General features: G+C 43.6%; 1 long non-coding RNA gene across 1 annotated transcript; it reads right to left on the reverse strand.

Annotated features, from left to right (window-relative positions):
* Positions 1–1,118: 1,118 nt before the first annotated feature.
* On the reverse strand, positions 1,119–16,771 carry LOC119869507. Its single transcript, XR_005371069.1, has 3 exons — positions 16,692–16,771; positions 3,926–4,551; positions 1,119–1,350 (listed from the first exon to the last, which is right to left on the reverse strand). It is a non-coding gene; the product is annotated as an uncharacterized LOC119869507 (long non-coding RNA).
* Between the last annotated feature and the right edge of the window lie 215 nt (positions 16,772–16,986).

Genomic DNA, 16,986 nt, shown 5'->3' on the forward strand with positions numbered 1-16,986 from the left:
CAAAAGAACCTAGTAGGCCCCTGGCGCTCGGGCCCAGCCAGTTCCCGCCGACTCAGGGACTTGCCTCACCAGGAAGCTGTGTGCGAGCTGCACACGGTAACTTTGTTTCTTTAAAAGATTGATTGATTGATTGATTGATTGATTGATTGATATTAGAGACAGAGCAGGGCAGGGGGTGGGGAGGAGAGAATCACGGGCAATGCAGAGCCCGCTGCAGGGCTCAGTCCCACAACCCTGAGATCACGACCCGAGCCGAAACTAAGCGATGGACGCTTCCCCAACTGAGCCCCCTCGATGCCCCAGACGGTATAACTTGTGCTCTGATCAAACTTTTGAATGCCGACCGAAAGGCATCCTCATCAACAGAGGCTGATGTGTTCTAAGAGTCGTCTCTGTGTTTCCTGCCCCCATGTGCCTGACGCCGCACAAAGCTAGCAACACTTTTTACTGCCTTCACTCACTAACCTCCACAGGCTAGAAGGTGGGTGGGAATCGGGCCGGGGAGGGGGGGCGAGAAGAGGAGAGAGTGAGAAATGGGCGAGAGAGAGAGAGAGAGAGAGAGAGAGAGAGAGAGAGAGCAGAGTCAGTGCTCTCAACATGGGGCCTCCCGACTCCCCTCCCTCACTCCTGTGCCCCCCGACGAGCCACAGCAACCGCAGAGAAGCACCGGTCTCCCCACTGTGCTCACAGCACAAGCAGCTGTGCTTCCTATATCACGTTTGACATAAGCGGCGGGTCGACGAGGTTCCGAGCGGCCCAGGGCCGCCGCCAGGCTGTGGGGCCGGTTCTGCCCAAGGCCCAGGGAAGAACCCCCTTTCAGAGGCTTCTGCGGCCTGTGCCGTGCTCCCGAGGCTCCGGCCTTTCAGCAAAGCTGCTGTAGGCCAAGGACGTGATGAACCTTCTCCATTGATGTCTTTATTCTACAAGCCATGAAAGAAAGTCCAGACTCCTCCATTCTTCCTGCCGTCCCTCCCTCGTCTCTTCTCGCCATCCGCCCCCCCTCCCCCCCCATATGGTTGTTAGAGGCAAACAGAGGACCACACTTCTACCTTTTAATTGGGTGTTTAACGGGACAGTGTTTGAAAGCAATTAATGGGGAAAAACATTTTTGTCCCATTTTATCAATTGGTCTTCAAGAAAAATGCCAGCCTAAGGTAATGATCCCGTGTGAGCCAGGAAACTGTTGTCCTTTTCAGTTTTCCCATGCCACAATTTATTCATTTCATTCAGCTGTCCAAAATTACTGCCATGCCAATTATCTCTGTGTGTGCGGAGAGCGGGCTCGGCGCCTTCAGCTTTTCCCTTCATCTGATGCCTGGTTGTGGCCTTTCTTCTGTGCTGAGCACTACACTGTGTACAAGAAAAGGAGAGGGTCTTCAGAACTATGTGAAGTGGCTAGAGTGGTTTCTTGGTACCTGTGAAGAGTCCCCTCGAAGAAGCTTAGGAGACAATGCAGATTGCGTCTGGTGGGGCTTTATTTTGTCCACATGATCCATTTCACACGCATCCAGGCAACTGCTCAATGGAGGATTAACACAAGTTTTCACCTTATTGAAACGAGGGATTCAAAGCAAACAAATGGGGCTAACTAGTTAGAATATGAAATTAAAGATTCTCTAAGACCCTGCGATGTCCTTCAGCCACATTCACACTCAACTGAAAAACACGCAGAGACACACACAAACAGCGGGTCACGTGACTGTCCCTAAAAGCCGTTTGATCTGGTGGGGCTACGTGTTGGAAACACTGACCAAATCTGCTGGCATCATATAATGCACCCTCATTCACTGGGAAATAATCTGCCTTCCATTATCAGAACTTGAACACTTGAATGAAAACTGTAATTAATCTACGTATTAGGAAACGTGAAGATCATGATCTTTTAGGTTATTCTGTCTTGATACTTAATTTAAGTCTTCAATCATCACAGTTAATATGAAATCCACCACGGATACTGTGTCGACCACATTCAAACTAATGCTGCTCCCAGGATATCTTTAGTTTCATACTCGACAGCTTTGTCGGTCACAAATTCTTTACGATTATTATAGACTAATTCATTGTACTGAGGTTACATGGCAATCAAAATGAATGTACAAGATTACCACACTCACGCTCACATGGACACACAGACATGCATGCATACACATCATACATGCATACATGTCCACATGCCACACAAACACGTGCATGCACATGCATCTGTGTGTACACACATACATGCACACACATCACACACACATGTCCACACACCACACAGGCACGTGCACACACACACATCACACATGTACCCATGTACACACACCACACGCATGCACATGCCTCTGTGCACACACACATACACGCACATACATCACACATGCACACATATCCACATACCACACAGGCACACAGACACACATGCACACACACCACACACATACATGTCCATATGCCACACAGGCACACAGACAAATGCATGTCCACGTGTCCACATGCCAAACAGACACATGCGTGCACATGAATCTGTGTGCACACACATCTACATGCACACACATGCATGCACACACATCACACATGCACACATATCCACACACCATGCAGGCACATACACACATGCACACACATCACAGGCACACATGTCCACATGCCACACAGGCACATGCATGCACACACATCACACATGTCCAATGCAACATACACACACATGCACATGCATCTACAGGCACACACATCTACATGCACATGCATCACACATGTCCACACACCACACAGACACACACATGCACACACATCACATGTACAACATGCACACATTTCCACATGCCACACAGGCCCATACATGTCTACAGAGTCCCTGAAAGGACTCGGTGGTTTCCGTGTTTGAAGGCAGCATGAGGAGGAACCAATTTGATGAGTATTTCAGTTTCAATAGTGTGATAGTCACATTCACATCTGCTTTGAATAACTTAACCAATTCATTTCTAAGCCTACTTCTCAAGTATAACCAGAATGCAGGCTCCATTTCCTTCCCTTTGATAATATTATCAAACATTATTGCAATAAAAGGAAATACATCCTGGAAGCAACACTGACAGGGTTTTGATATGATCATTTATAGTTATTGAAACGAGAAGTTTTTTCACATTCATAAAATTTTACTTTCACTTATTCGTTTATTTTCGAGTGCCTAAATGATGCATAGCAAGGAGCTACTCAGGAAACAAAAAATAAAAAGAAATAATGCACAACTTTTGGAAACCCATGACCCAATGAGAGAGAACAGATACGCAAATTTAAAAGCAATACCATGCAGTTTATGATAGGTATCCAACTACTGTCTTTGACATTCAGGGAAAAGAGTGGCAGAGTTGGTAGAGATGCAGTTCTCTTGTTGGAGAGGTGCCTGGGAAGGCAGAGCCAGGAGGGCGGGCTTGGACAGGGGGAGTGGGAGGTGAGATCCTCGGGAAGACGACCCGCAATGGCAGGCGAAAATGATGAGCACGGGTTCCAGGAGAAGTGTATGAGGAGAAACACACATGACGACAGTGGAGAAGCCTGAACTAAGAGCCAGCGTGGCCTGGAGTGAGTCACCCACTGGGGTCTGTCTCCTCTTCTATGGACAGTGTGCATTCGACTGAGGTGTCTGCTCTGAGGCACCATGGCTCGCCTGGAGCAGGGGACAGGTGCTAACTGAGCCCTTGCATCTAGTTCCACAGCACACTCCACACCGAGTGACATGGAGATGAAACCTGTTTTCCAGGCCAGGGCCACACATCCCCAGGGTCCCCATGATTCTGCAGAAGCTCTTCCAGAACATTAGCTCTCTGCAGGCCTCAGTGCCAGAGTAGCAGGGCTGTCACCCTCACCTGGGCACCCCAGGCTGCCCAACTGCACAACTAACTTCCGAGATCAGCTCTGGAGTCCTGTGACTCATTTCACTTACTTCTTTTTGGTTTCATGCCTCTTCCTCCTTTTGGGATGGTACAATGTGAACTTAAGGAAAGTTGGTGTTGGTTGGAAAGTTGGTGAATTTAAATAGACTATTTGCTGGGCAGAAGTGAATTGGCAATTTCAGAACTGTCAGTCGTGAAACCAGTCTACTTCTGTAGCACGAGATCCATGAAGACCATCTAAGTCACCTATAAATTCCCCAGGATGCATGAATTCACAAGGCCTCTGCAGAGCAACAATGATTATAGTAAATATAAAAACTCTACTATGGCCTATTTTAATAGATGTATCTATTCAGGGGAGATAAAATGGGTAATTGTGTCTTTCAAAAGCAATTTATACAATAGGGTTTTTAAATGTCTACACTGCTTTAAAGGGAAATTTAAGGAGTAGTATATTACCATTATGCACTAGCCATCAGAAATTATCTTAAAATTGATTAAAGTATTACTTATCTTAAGTACTGTTGACCTATTTTCATTCAAGCCTGTCATCTATATCTCTAGGATATACAGTTTGTAGGGAAACAGAATATTAACTTGGACGCCAGAAGCTTCCCCATGAAGAATGATGGTGGCACTCCATAACCGATCACTCTGCAGACACGAAAGCTGGCACCTAAAGTGGACGATATAGAATAGGAAAAGGTGTTTTGTATTTGATGTAGGACAAATGTAGGAATGTGTTCTAGAATTCTTCATTCTAGACATCATTAATTATTCTTCCTCTTTCTTCTCTGACTAAACTCACTAGAGGTTTACTGATTTTCTTGTCTTTACAAAGATCCAGCTTGTGATCTTTTTGGTCATCTCCATTGCACATCTCAAAGTTTATCAATGTATACTTTTAATTTCATCCACCCTCCACTTCCTCTGAGTTTAAGCTGCTGTCATGTTCCAAGTGCCCAAGAGAGATATTCAACTGATAGATTTCAAGTCTTTTTTTCCTGTTAAAAACACCTATAAAACCATAACTTTTCAACTAATATTCGATAAAGGAGGAAAGACTATCCATTGGAAGAAAGACACTCTCTTCAATAAATGGTGCTGGGAAAATTGGACATCCACATGCAGAAGAATGAAACTAGACCACTCTCTTGCACCATACACAAAGATAAACTCAAAATGGATGAAAGATCTAAATGTGAGACAAGAGTCCATCAAAATCCTAGAGGAGAACACAGGCAACACCCTTTTTGAACTCGGCCACAGTAACTTCTTGCAAGATACATCCACGAAGGCAAAAGAAACAAAAGCAAAAATGAACTATTGGGACTTCATCAAGATAAGAAGCTTTTGCACAGCAAAGGATACAGTCAACAAAACTCAAAGACAACCTACAGAATGGGAGAAGATATTTGCAAATGACATATCAGATAAAGGGCTAGTTTCCAAGATCTATAAAGAACTTATTAAACTCAACACCAAAGAAACAAACAATCCAATCATGAAATGGGCAAAAGACATGAAGAGAAATCTCACAGAGGAAGACATAGACATGGCCAACACGCACATGAGAAAATGCTCTGCATCACTGGCCATCAGGGAAATACAAATCAAAACCACAATGAGATACCACCTCACACCAGTGAGAATGGGGAACATTAACATGGCAGGAAACAACAAATGTTGGAGAGGATGCGGAGAAAAGGGAACCCTCTTGCACTGTTGGTGGGAATGTGAACTGGTGCAGTCACTCTGGAAAACTGTGTGGAGGTTCCTCAAACAGTTAAAAATATACCTGCCCTACGACCCAGCAATTGCACTGCTGGGGATTTACCCCAAAGATACAAATGCAATGAAACGCCGGGACACCTGCACCCCAATGTTTATAGCAGCTATGGCCACGATAGCCAAACTGTGGAAGGAGCCTCAGTGTCCAACGAAAGATGAATGGATAAAGAAGATGTGGTTTATGTATACAATGGAATATTACTCAGCTATTAGAAATGACAAATACCCACCATTTGGTTCAACGTGGATGGAACTGGAGGGTATTATGCTGAGTGAAGTAAGTCAGTCGGAGAAGGACAAACATTATATGTTCTCATTCATTTGGGGAATATAAATAATAGTGAAAGGGAATATAAGGGAAGGGAGAAGAAATGTGTGGGAAATATCAGAAAGGGAGACAGAACGTAAAGACTGCTAACTCTGGGAAACGAACTAAGGGTGGTAGAAGGGGAGGAGGGCGGGGGGTGGGAGTGAATGGGTGACGGGCACTGGGGGTTATTCTGTATGTTAGTAAATTGAACACCAATAAAAAATAAATTAAAAAAAAAAAACCATAACTTTCCCTGCAAGCAAGGCATTGTCTGAGCCCCACAGGTGTTAACATATTACGTCTTTGTTATCATTCCTCTCAAAGTATTTTCTCATTTGCACCACGACTTTTCTTTGGACCTACAGATCATATAATTTTTATTTCTGAAGTTTCAAATGAATTTGTGGAGTGTTTTTTATTATCTGCTATTGCTGGTTTTTTGGTTTAATTATGATCAAAATATACACTCTGTGCAATTTTAATTCATTGAAATATGTTGAGACATGCTGGCTTTATGGCCAGGATATGGTGAGCTCTTCTTTTTACATGTGTCTGAAAATAATATGTGCTCTTCAGTCATGGGTGTACTGTTTAAGATATATCCATAGGATCAGGTTTGCGAGCCACTTAGATGCTTTAATCATCACTGATCTTAAAACTTGAATAAATATTTTTCATAATTAGTGAGTTGTTTTATCAGGTAATAGTAAAGATTTTTTTAAATCCCCAAATGGTTGAGATTTTGACTTCATTCTGTCAGTTCATGCTTACTATATAATTGGGGCTATGTCAAAATGTTTTTATCTTCCAGATGATTTGAACTTTTTATTATTATGAAGCAACCTGTGTATCTCTAGTAATACTTACTTTGATATTAATAATATAGCTATACTTTGTTTTGTTTAAATTCCCAAACTTCTCTGCTTATGGTCCCCAGAGACCCTGAGGAACTGTGTCAGGATGGCCCTTAGACAAAAATAAGACACAATTGTTCCACTGATTGAATAGTTAGGTCCAAACAAATTGTTGAGGATTTATGTCCTAGGAACTTCGTACCTGTCTGGCACCACAGAACTCAGGACATGTGATCAGGGACTGTAGATCATATCAGCATCATAATAAGGAACACAGAGAACATCAGCATGATCACAAGTAAGGTAGAGACCATCAGCCACATCACAAGAAGTAGAGACCATCAGCCACATCACAGGTAAGATAGAGACCATCAGCCACATCACAGGTAAGTAGAGACTATTAGCCACATCACAGGCAAGTAGAGACCATCAGCATCATCACAGGTAAGTAGAGACCATCAGCCACATCACAGGTAAGTAGAGACCATCAGCATCATCACAGGTAAGTAGAGACCATCAACATCATCACAGGTAAGCAGAGACCATCAGCATCATCACAAGTAAGTAGAGACCATCAGCCTCATCACAAGGAACACACAGATCGAATGCAGAGCCCAAGACTACTTTGTGCTGGTAATTTGTGCAGGCCCAACAGATTTCCTCTGTTCCTTCAAAAAATTTAAAATGGCCCATGTCAATCCTCTAAGCTTGCCCTGCTTATAGGCTACCTCAGTGCACCTCTTGGAAATTGTAGGGTTGCTACTTGCAAAATAGATCATTTCCATCATTGTACTTTCAAACCTTTCTTCCTCCTTGTGTATGAATATGTCACTAAAAAGCAGCATGTAGTTGGCTGTTATTTTATTTTTTAATCCCTTCAGACGACCTTTGCTTTTTATTTTATTTTATTTTGTTTTTTTTAATAATAAATTTATTTTTATTGGTGTTCAATTTGCCAACATACAGAATAACACCCAGTGCTCATCCCGTCAAGTGCCCCCCTCAGTGCCCATCACCCATTCACCCCCACCCCCCGCCCTCCTCCCCTTCCACCACCCCTAGTTCGTTTCCCAGAGTTAGGAGTCTTCATGTTCTGTCTCCCTTTCTGATGTTTCCTACCCATTTCTTCTCCCTTCCCTTCTATTCCCTTTCACTATTATTTATATTCCCCAAATGAATGAGACCATATAATGTTTGTCCTTCTCCGATTGACTTATTTCACTCAGCATAATACCCTCCAGTTCCATCCACGTTGAAGCAAATGGTGGGTATTTGTCGTTTCTAATGGCTGAGTAATACAGCAGCAATGTCCACAATAGCCAAACTGTGGAAGGAGCCTCAGTGTCCACCGAAAGATGAATGGATAAAGAAAATGTGGTTTATGTATACAATGGAATATTACTCAACCTTTGCTTTTTAATTGAAGTTTGCAGTTGACTGAATATTTACGTCCCCCACAAATCTGTATGTTGAAATCCTAAACCCCATGTCATAGTACTTAGATAAAGAAGATTTAAATAGCCTTGCCAACCATCTTGACTCAACTGACATTTATAGGATGCTCCCCTCAACAACCGCAGAATAACATTCTTTTCCAGGGCACATGGCATATTTACTGAATAGAACATGTCCTGGGACATAAAACAAACCTCATCAAATTGAATAGGATTACAATATAATAACTCTTCTGACTATAACAGAATTAAACTTAGAATATTAACAGAAAAAAAGAATATTAACAGAAAGATTTGGGTGTTTACTGAAATATTTGGAAATTAAACAACATAATTCTAAATGATGTATGTGCCAAAAAAGAATTAGCAGGGAAAATTAGAAAATAGTTTGAACTGAAAAATGAAGGCACAACATATCAAAATCTGTGGGATGAAATTAAAGCAAAAATTTCAGGGAAGTGCATAGCATTAAACACTCCCAGAGCTACTATCAATCTTACTAGTAAAAGATGAAAATCTTTCCCGTGACTAGAAACCTGTAAAAATAAATTTTTTTGCTGCTTTTAGTCAACATTGTGTTTGAATACCTTACAATAGCAAGAGGGCAAGAAATAAAAGGCATACAATTTGGAAAAGAATAGGAAAAACTATCTATCTGAAGATGACAGGATTGTCTACATAGAACATCCTGAGGAATTTACATTCTTCCCAAAAAAGGTTCTGAAATGAATAAGTGAGTTAAGCAAGTTTTCATGATATGAAGATACAATCACCCACTTAGTGAACAATTGGAAATTGAAATTTAAAACCATTCTAATGGCTTACAAATATGAAATACTGAGGGATATACATGTGCACATATATGTACATACAAGACATGGACCTTAGGAAGTACAAAATATTGCTGAATCTTTTTTAAAGCCTAAATAATGGGGAGACACACCATATTTCTGTGCCAAAAGACTCAAAGCTGTTGAGATGTCCATTCTCCCCAAACTGATCTATAGATTTAATGGGATCCCAATAACAATCCCTGCAAGCTTTTACACGGAATGTTGACATGTTGATTTTAAAATTTGTGTGGCACTGCAGAGGACTTAGAAGAGCCAAAATAATTTTGAAAAACAACGAAGGTGAGAGACTTAACCAGCTGACCCCAAGACTACTCATCACAGTGAACAACATAGTGTAGTTCAGGCTTAAGAATAGGCACATAAAGCAATGGAACTGCATAGAGTCAGAAATTAGCCCACACGTACGTGGCCCACTGGTTTCACACAAAATTTCCAAGATAACTCCGTTGAGGCAAGAATTGTCTTTTCAACAAGTGGGGCCAGGTATCATGTGCAAAAAGATCATAATAAACTTCAAACCTTGCCTCACCCAATACCCAACAATTAAGTTGAAATAAATTCGTCGTTGCTAGATTGCAGCCAAGGTGCAGGCTCTCCAGAGCCCAGACAGGGGGTGGGTCCCAGGGTCTCCCGGGCCAGCCTGGCTCCCAGCACACATGTGCACACCTATGACGGCAACCATCCAGCTTGGGGACCACCTGTCAGGCACCCCTCAGTCCCCATCCAGGGCTCTTTCACCATGTGTGAACTGTCCCACTGCTCCAAGACAAGTGTATGTCTGTGGTGTCTGTACACATGGTGGACATGTGGGTGTGTGTGGACCTGCGCTTGTTCCCAGCAGAGGTGTTGGGCTGAATGACCCTGTGCCCCTTTCCTGGACGCAGCTATGTCTGAGAGGCCGCCCTGCAATCTGACGCCTATGGCTGGACCTACCCCTTGTCTCCCCCACACCGTCCCTTGGTGTTTGGTGACAAAACTGTCTTTTCTCCACGCCTTCTGTGCCCGTGACTAAGGACCGACCCTTCAAAGCACACTCTTCGTCTCACCCTGCCCTTCACTGCGGCCCGGTGAAGGCCAAGTGACTTTTATGAGTACATCCATCTTTGTGCTTTTTTTACAATTCCCATTAAGTTATACTTTATGAAAATTTAAAATTGCTCCTCTGGCTTCCGTCAGCTTCACATTTCTGTGGTATATATCATCTCTTTTTGCTATATTTCCAGCCCTTCTAGATTTTTTTTTTTTTTTTTTTGGAATTTTTAGTTCTTTTTTCTTTCTTGGTTTCAGAGTTAGAGGTCAGGGACTCATCAGTCTGATATCCCACCCAGAGCTCATCCCATCATGATGGGCCCTCCTTCATGCCCATCACCCAGTAACCCCATCCTTCTACCCCCTTCCCTTCAACGACCCTCAGTTTGTTTCCTAGAGTTTAGAGCCTCTTATGGTTTGTCTCCTTTTCTGTTTTCATCTTATTTTTCTTTCCCTCCCCCTTTGTTCATCTATTTTGTTTCTTAAATTCCACATATAAATGAGATCATACAGTATATGGGGACTCCTGGGAAGGCTCAATTGGTTAAGCATCTGCCTTCAGCTCAAGTCATGATCTCAGGGTCCTGGGATTGAGCCCCACTTTGGGCTCCCTGCTTAGTGGGTAGTCTGCTTCTCCCTCTCCCTCTACCACTCCCCCGCTTCTGCTCTCTTGTGCTCCCCCTCACCTGCTCTCTCTCATGAGTAAAAAAAAATTTTTAAAAATCATGTGGTGGGCAGCCTGGGTTGCTCAGTGGTTTAGCACTGCCTTCAGCCCAGGGTGTGATCCTGGAGACCTGGGATTGAGTTCCACGTCAGGCTCCCTGCATGGAGCCTGCTTCTCCCTCTGCCTGTGTTTCTGCCTCTCTCTGTGTCTCTTATGAATAAATAAATAAAATATTTTTTAAAAATCATGTGATGGGGGATCCCTGGGTGGCTCAGTGGTTTAGCGCCTGCCTTTGGCCCAGGGCACGATCCTGGAGTCCCAGGATCGAGTCCCGCGTCGGGCTCCCAGCATGGAGCCTGCTTCTCCCTCTGTCTGTGTCTCTGCCTCTCTCTCTCTCTCTCTCTCTATCATAAATAAATAAGTAAATAAATAAATAAATAAATAAATCTTTTTTAAAAAATCATGTGGTATTTGTCTTTCTTTGACTGACTCATTTTACTTCACATAATACCCTCTCATTCCATCCACATCATTGCAAATGGAACTACATCAAAATAAAAAGCTTTTTTGCACAGCAAAGGAAACAGTCAATAAAACTAAAAGCCACCTGCAGAATAAGAGAAGTTAAGGGAAGATATTGCAAGTGTCTTATCAAATAAAGGACTAGTATCCAAAATTATTCTATAGAGAACTTATCAAACTCAGTACCCAAAAAACAAAAAATCCAGTTAAGAAATGAGCAAAGGACATGAACAGACATTTCTCCAAAGAAGACTTAGAAATGGCCGCCTTCTGGACCCTTTTAAATGTAAATCTTACTAATGACATATCTCTGGGTTTCCTGTTTTAGAATCTGAGAATCTTTTTTCTTTTGATCAATGAGTTTAAACCATTTAAACTTATGTAAATACTGGGATATTAAGCAATTTATTTCATCTTATTGCACATTTTCCATTTATAAAACATCACATTTTCTTTCTTTTTCTCTCTTACCTTGAATATAGACATTTATTCTACTGGTTTGAAAGTTATTTATTCTATTTTTATCTTTGTTGTTGCTCCCCACAAATTGCTAGTACCTAACATCTGCTGATTTTCCCTGTAAGATGTTTGCAGCTTGTCCACAGCTTTATCTTTTATGGTCTTTCCCAGTAGAAGACGAGCAACGTCCCGTTCTTCAACACACACTTACACTTGGCGTGGTATGTCAGTTACCTACGGTTACATGACAATTTATCCCAAACTTTAGCAGATTAAAATGACCAATATTTTGTCTCATGGGCATCTGAGGACCAGGAGTGCCGAGGGGCTTAGCTGAGGGCTGTCAGCTGCTGCTACCATCTCACGACTTGAAGACTGGGCTCCAAGCTCCAGCAGGCCACCCAAGCAGGCTGCACGGCCTTACCAGCTGCCGAGGAGAGAGTCCCTTCCTTGTCCCCAGGACCATTCACACAGTGGGGCAGCACAAGTCCCACAGAACGCGTGGCTGAGAGAGAGGGAGCTCAAGATACTTTTTCAAGTGACAGTTCACCATGCGCACCAGACTTATTCACTAGAAGTGGATCACTAGGTGCAACACAAGAAGACATGAGCGTGACTTAGCAGGAGGCAGAGTGGGGTGCTCTGGGGCATCATATCTCATGCACCAGTCACTCTGGGCCATAGACAAGCAATACCCCTCCCCATATTTAAGACCTTGTTCCTCTGAATGTAATAGCATTCGCTCTCTCCCCAGCCCCTCTTTTGGTGGCTCATATTATTTTCTCATCAATGATTTTGGGCAATTTGAATAAAATTTGCCTCTGTATCATTTTTAAGATGCTGCTGGCATTCATTGGGCTTCTCAGACCTGTGGGCTATAGCTGACCTCACGTTCAGAAGAGGTGGGCATCATTCCTCCAAATATTTTTTTTTTCTGTGCCTGCATCCTTTGGGAACTTCAAACGCCCATTTATTAAGTTGCTCAAACTTGCCCCACAGCTCACAAATGCGCTTTCAATTTGTAACAATTCTTGTTTCTCCCCTTTTCCTCTTGGATAGTTGCTACTGTTAACACCTTACTCTTCACTGGTCTTTCCTTCAGCAACATCTGATCTACCACGCATCTCCTCCAGAGCATTTTTCATCTTGGACGTTGTAGGACGTAGCTTTCACCTCTGGAAATTCTATTTTTCCACAATGTTTAAATCTTCAAGGCCTCTACTTAACTCTAGAATACAAGTACCATAGCTGCTTCTGTGTCCTCTGTTATGCTGAGACTTGTGAGTTCTGGATTAGATTGTACTGGATTAGATTGTATTCTCTTCACTACAATCTGCTTCTTTTTTTAGTTTCACAGGTAGAGTTCAGTGATTCATCAGTTACGTATAACACCCAGTGCTCATCACAACCCATGTCCTCCTTCATACTCATCACCCAGTTACCCATCCTCCCACCCACCTCTCTTCCAGCAACCCTCAATTTGTTTCCTATAGTTTAGGATCTCATGATTTATCTCCCGCTCTGATTTCATCTTATCTTACTTTTCCTTCCCTTCCCCTTTGTTCATCTGTTTTGGTTCTTAAAGTCCACATATGAGTGAGATCATATCGTATTTGTCTTTCTCTGGCTGACTTATTTCACTGAATAATACCCTCTAGTTCCAGCCATGTCATTGCAAATGGGAAGATTTCATTCTTTTTGATGACTGAGTAATATTCCAGTGTGTGTGTGTGTGTGTGTGTGTGTGTGTGTGTGTATTTGTGAGTACACCACATTGTCTTTATCCATTCACCTATCGATGGAGATCTGGGCTCTTTTCATAGTTTGGATATTATGGACGTTCTTGCTTGTTTATAGATGTGTTGCTTGGAGTAGAGCCCAAGGTAAGTAAATAATTTCCATCCACCAAGGCCACACCTTCCTGAATACTCTGACTTCCCATGAACTGTGTGCTTTCCTCTTTTGGCCAGTGGGCGCCAGCATTGTTCTGGAGCCTCTATGAGCACAGCCGCCCTCCAAGATCTGGCAGCATCCTCACATGGGACCAGCCCCTGTTCTGGACTCCCCAGGCAGCCCTCCCCTCGGAGTTCGTCTGAGACCTCCAGTCACCTGTGTCCGTGGACTCTTGGCTCTGTCCCACCTGGGCCACCTCGGGCCTCCATGCAGGGAGCTCTCTCCAGGCTGCTTTTGAGGATCAATCCTTCATCACTGAAGCCCAGTTTCTTAAAAACCATTGTTTTATTATTTATTTTATTATTTATTATTGTTGTTTTATTATTATTGTCTGTTTTTTATTTAATTAATTACTTTTTGTGTGTGTGCTTTCAGACAGGGAGTTAGAACTGACCTTGATAATGGCCCCAGTGGAAGCCCAAGCGCTTTTTATGAGTAGCTATTTTTTCGCGTCCAGTGTCCTTGTTCATCCTCAGAGTCTGTTTTTTCACCAGAGCATTTCCATTTGTGGTGAGTTGCCATCCTGGCTCTTCCATTATTTCTGCTTTCCTCTGGCAAGGGCTGCCACCCTTCCCTCGTTGTGTCTCTCTCCTCATACATCTGGCAATTTCCCCTTTGGCTTATCTGTATCCTCTGGAACTGTCCATTACTATCCAACAGTGGGGAGGTAAGCAATTGAGGCCTAAGGTGTGCTTCTCCAGGGAAATGGGAAGGGCCTCAGGCAAGAGAGCCCTGGTTTTTACCCTGGGATCCCTCCTCCCTCATTTTTCCCAGGGGTAGACCCCCGGAGGCACTGCTCCTCCTATTCCTCTGAGGAACAGGTGCATCTAACTCTTATATCAGACAAGGGGTAGGGGAGCCCACTGGGAGTGAGCCAGCCACCAGGTCATTCTACTGCCGACTATTTGACTCACAGCCAGCTTCCACTCGGCCCAGTGATGCCTAGATCCCTTTGGCTGGTACTTCAGTTTTCTCAACACGATGGCACATGCTAGACGAGGCCCACACAGACCTAGGTGGGGAGAGGGAAGGAAAACTAGAAATACTTCCAGTCCCATCTCCCCCTTAGCTCCTGATGCTCACAACCTGGTCCCAAACACCTGGACCCTCCTACTCGTCCCCTGACAGGCCATCACCCACAGTTCCTGTGGAGCCCCCAGGCACGAGAAAGGCCAGTGGCTCCGGTGTGGTCTTCATCTTATCCAGACTAGCTTTTTCCTTCAGCAGATGACTTAATTATTTAGCTATATGATTCTCTTGAATTGTAATTCTAAACTTTTATTCATGATTCCAGTTGGTAATCAGCAGGTAGAAAGTGTTCCAATTAGAAAAATCAAATTAATTCTTTTTTTAAATAAGGAGGAAAACTACTTATTCTATACTCCTGGGAAGTAGAAATTAGGTGGAATTCTTAAAATGAAAGAGATGATTATATTTCCCTCATTTATCCCATATTCTTTCTCTCTTTTCTCCCCCGTGTTCTCTGCTCCCCAAAGCCCAAGAAATTACTAGGGGAGGTAATCATTCCTCATATTACACCCCATCTGGATTTCTGCCATAAATCTGACTCTGGCACAGCTTCTAGATAAGAGTTTGAAGACTGTAAGTTGGGAAATTGGTATTGGACACTTTGGGGGTAGAGATGACGCCTCTGCTCTGACTGGTCTTGTGTTCGGCCATGGCCTGTGGCAGGGTGAAGAGGGGACAGCCTGCTCTCGATGGCCTCACCGCTCTCCAAGCTTCTGCCCCGCTGGGGCCTCATCCCAGTGCTGCCCCCGCCCCCAACCAGGGACCCATTATAGCAGAATGTGTCCAACAAAATCCTGTGATTCTTCTCAAAGATGAGCTACTATAGAACCAAGCAGAATTATAATTAGTTCAATCAAGATGTCCTGGACCTCAAAGGTCATTTTCTTCAACTTCACAGCCACATTCAGGACTGAAACCACTGGGGGAGGGGCTGAGCTCTGGCCTTCCTCCCAGACCATCAGTGAGGACAAATGTCCTTTTAAAGGATTCTCAGCTGTGGTTTCCTAATGCTGATTCCTCATCAGCCTCCTGTCCCTGAGTCCTCACGTCTGCAGTCAACACTGTCCCAGATGAACACTTCATGGACATCGCCGTTTTGGTGAATGTTTTGTGAACCCGTTTTAGGCTTGGCTGCCAACAATGCACTCCCATCGAAACATCTAATGATTTACCATGTGAAACTAAGACACTGTGCTGTGTTTTTAAAACACGATAAATCCTGAATCATTCATTATTCCATCTGGAAAGAATCCTCTGAGCCACGGTTGGGGCAACATGGCAACCCAGTCTCCCAGGCGACAGTGATCTCTGGGGACATGGGAAGCCAGGCACTCAGCACTGTCATTCTCCCAGGGCCAGGGAGGGGGCACAGCAAGGAAAGGCCTTGGTAGCACAAATAAGAAAACAGGATTACCAATCATGACAACCCAAGATAACTCCAAGATGAGGAAAGAACAGAGTTGTAACAAGTTAGAGCTGGTAGTTCCATTAAAACCAGAAAAGTCAATCGGAGAAGGACAAACATTATATGGTCTCACTCATTTGGGGAATATAAATAATAGTGAAAAGGAATAGAGGGGAAGGGAGAAGAAATGGGTAGGAAATATCAGAAAGGGAGACAGACATGGAAGACTCCTAACTCTGCGAAACGAACTAGGGATGGTGGAAGGGGAGGAGGGCGGGGGGTGGTGGTGACTGGGTGGCGGCCACTGAGGGGGGCACTTGACGGGATGAGCGGATGAGCACTGGGTGTAATGCTATATGTTGGCAAATTGAACTCCAATAAAAAATAAATTAAAAAAAAATAAAAATTAAAAAAAAAAAGACCAGAAAAGGAATGTGAAATAACTTTGGGGCTTTGCAGAGACCTCATAAGGAAACCAGGGTGCTATTGTACCTGAGTTGGTGAGTCTTGGAATGGTCTCAGGGTGAATGCTGAAAGACACTAAGAGCTGGATTTTGTTGACGGTGGAGACTGAGAAATAAATATAGGATAAGATTCCCAAATGTTGGGATCCCTGGGTGGCGCAGCGGTTTGGTGCCTGCCTTTGGCCCAGGGCGCGATCCTGGAGACCCGGGATCGAATCCCACGTCGGGCTCCCGGTGCATGGAGCCTGCTTCTCCCTCTGCCTATGTCTCTGCCTCTCTCTCTCTCTCTGTGTGACTATCATAAATAAATAAAAAATTAAAAA

This window comes from Canis lupus, chromosome 16 (genome assembly GCF_011100685.1).
Source record: "Canis lupus familiaris isolate Mischka breed German Shepherd chromosome 16, alternate assembly UU_Cfam_GSD_1.0, whole genome shotgun sequence".
Lineage (NCBI taxonomy): Eukaryota > Metazoa > Chordata > Mammalia > Carnivora > Canidae > Canis > Canis lupus.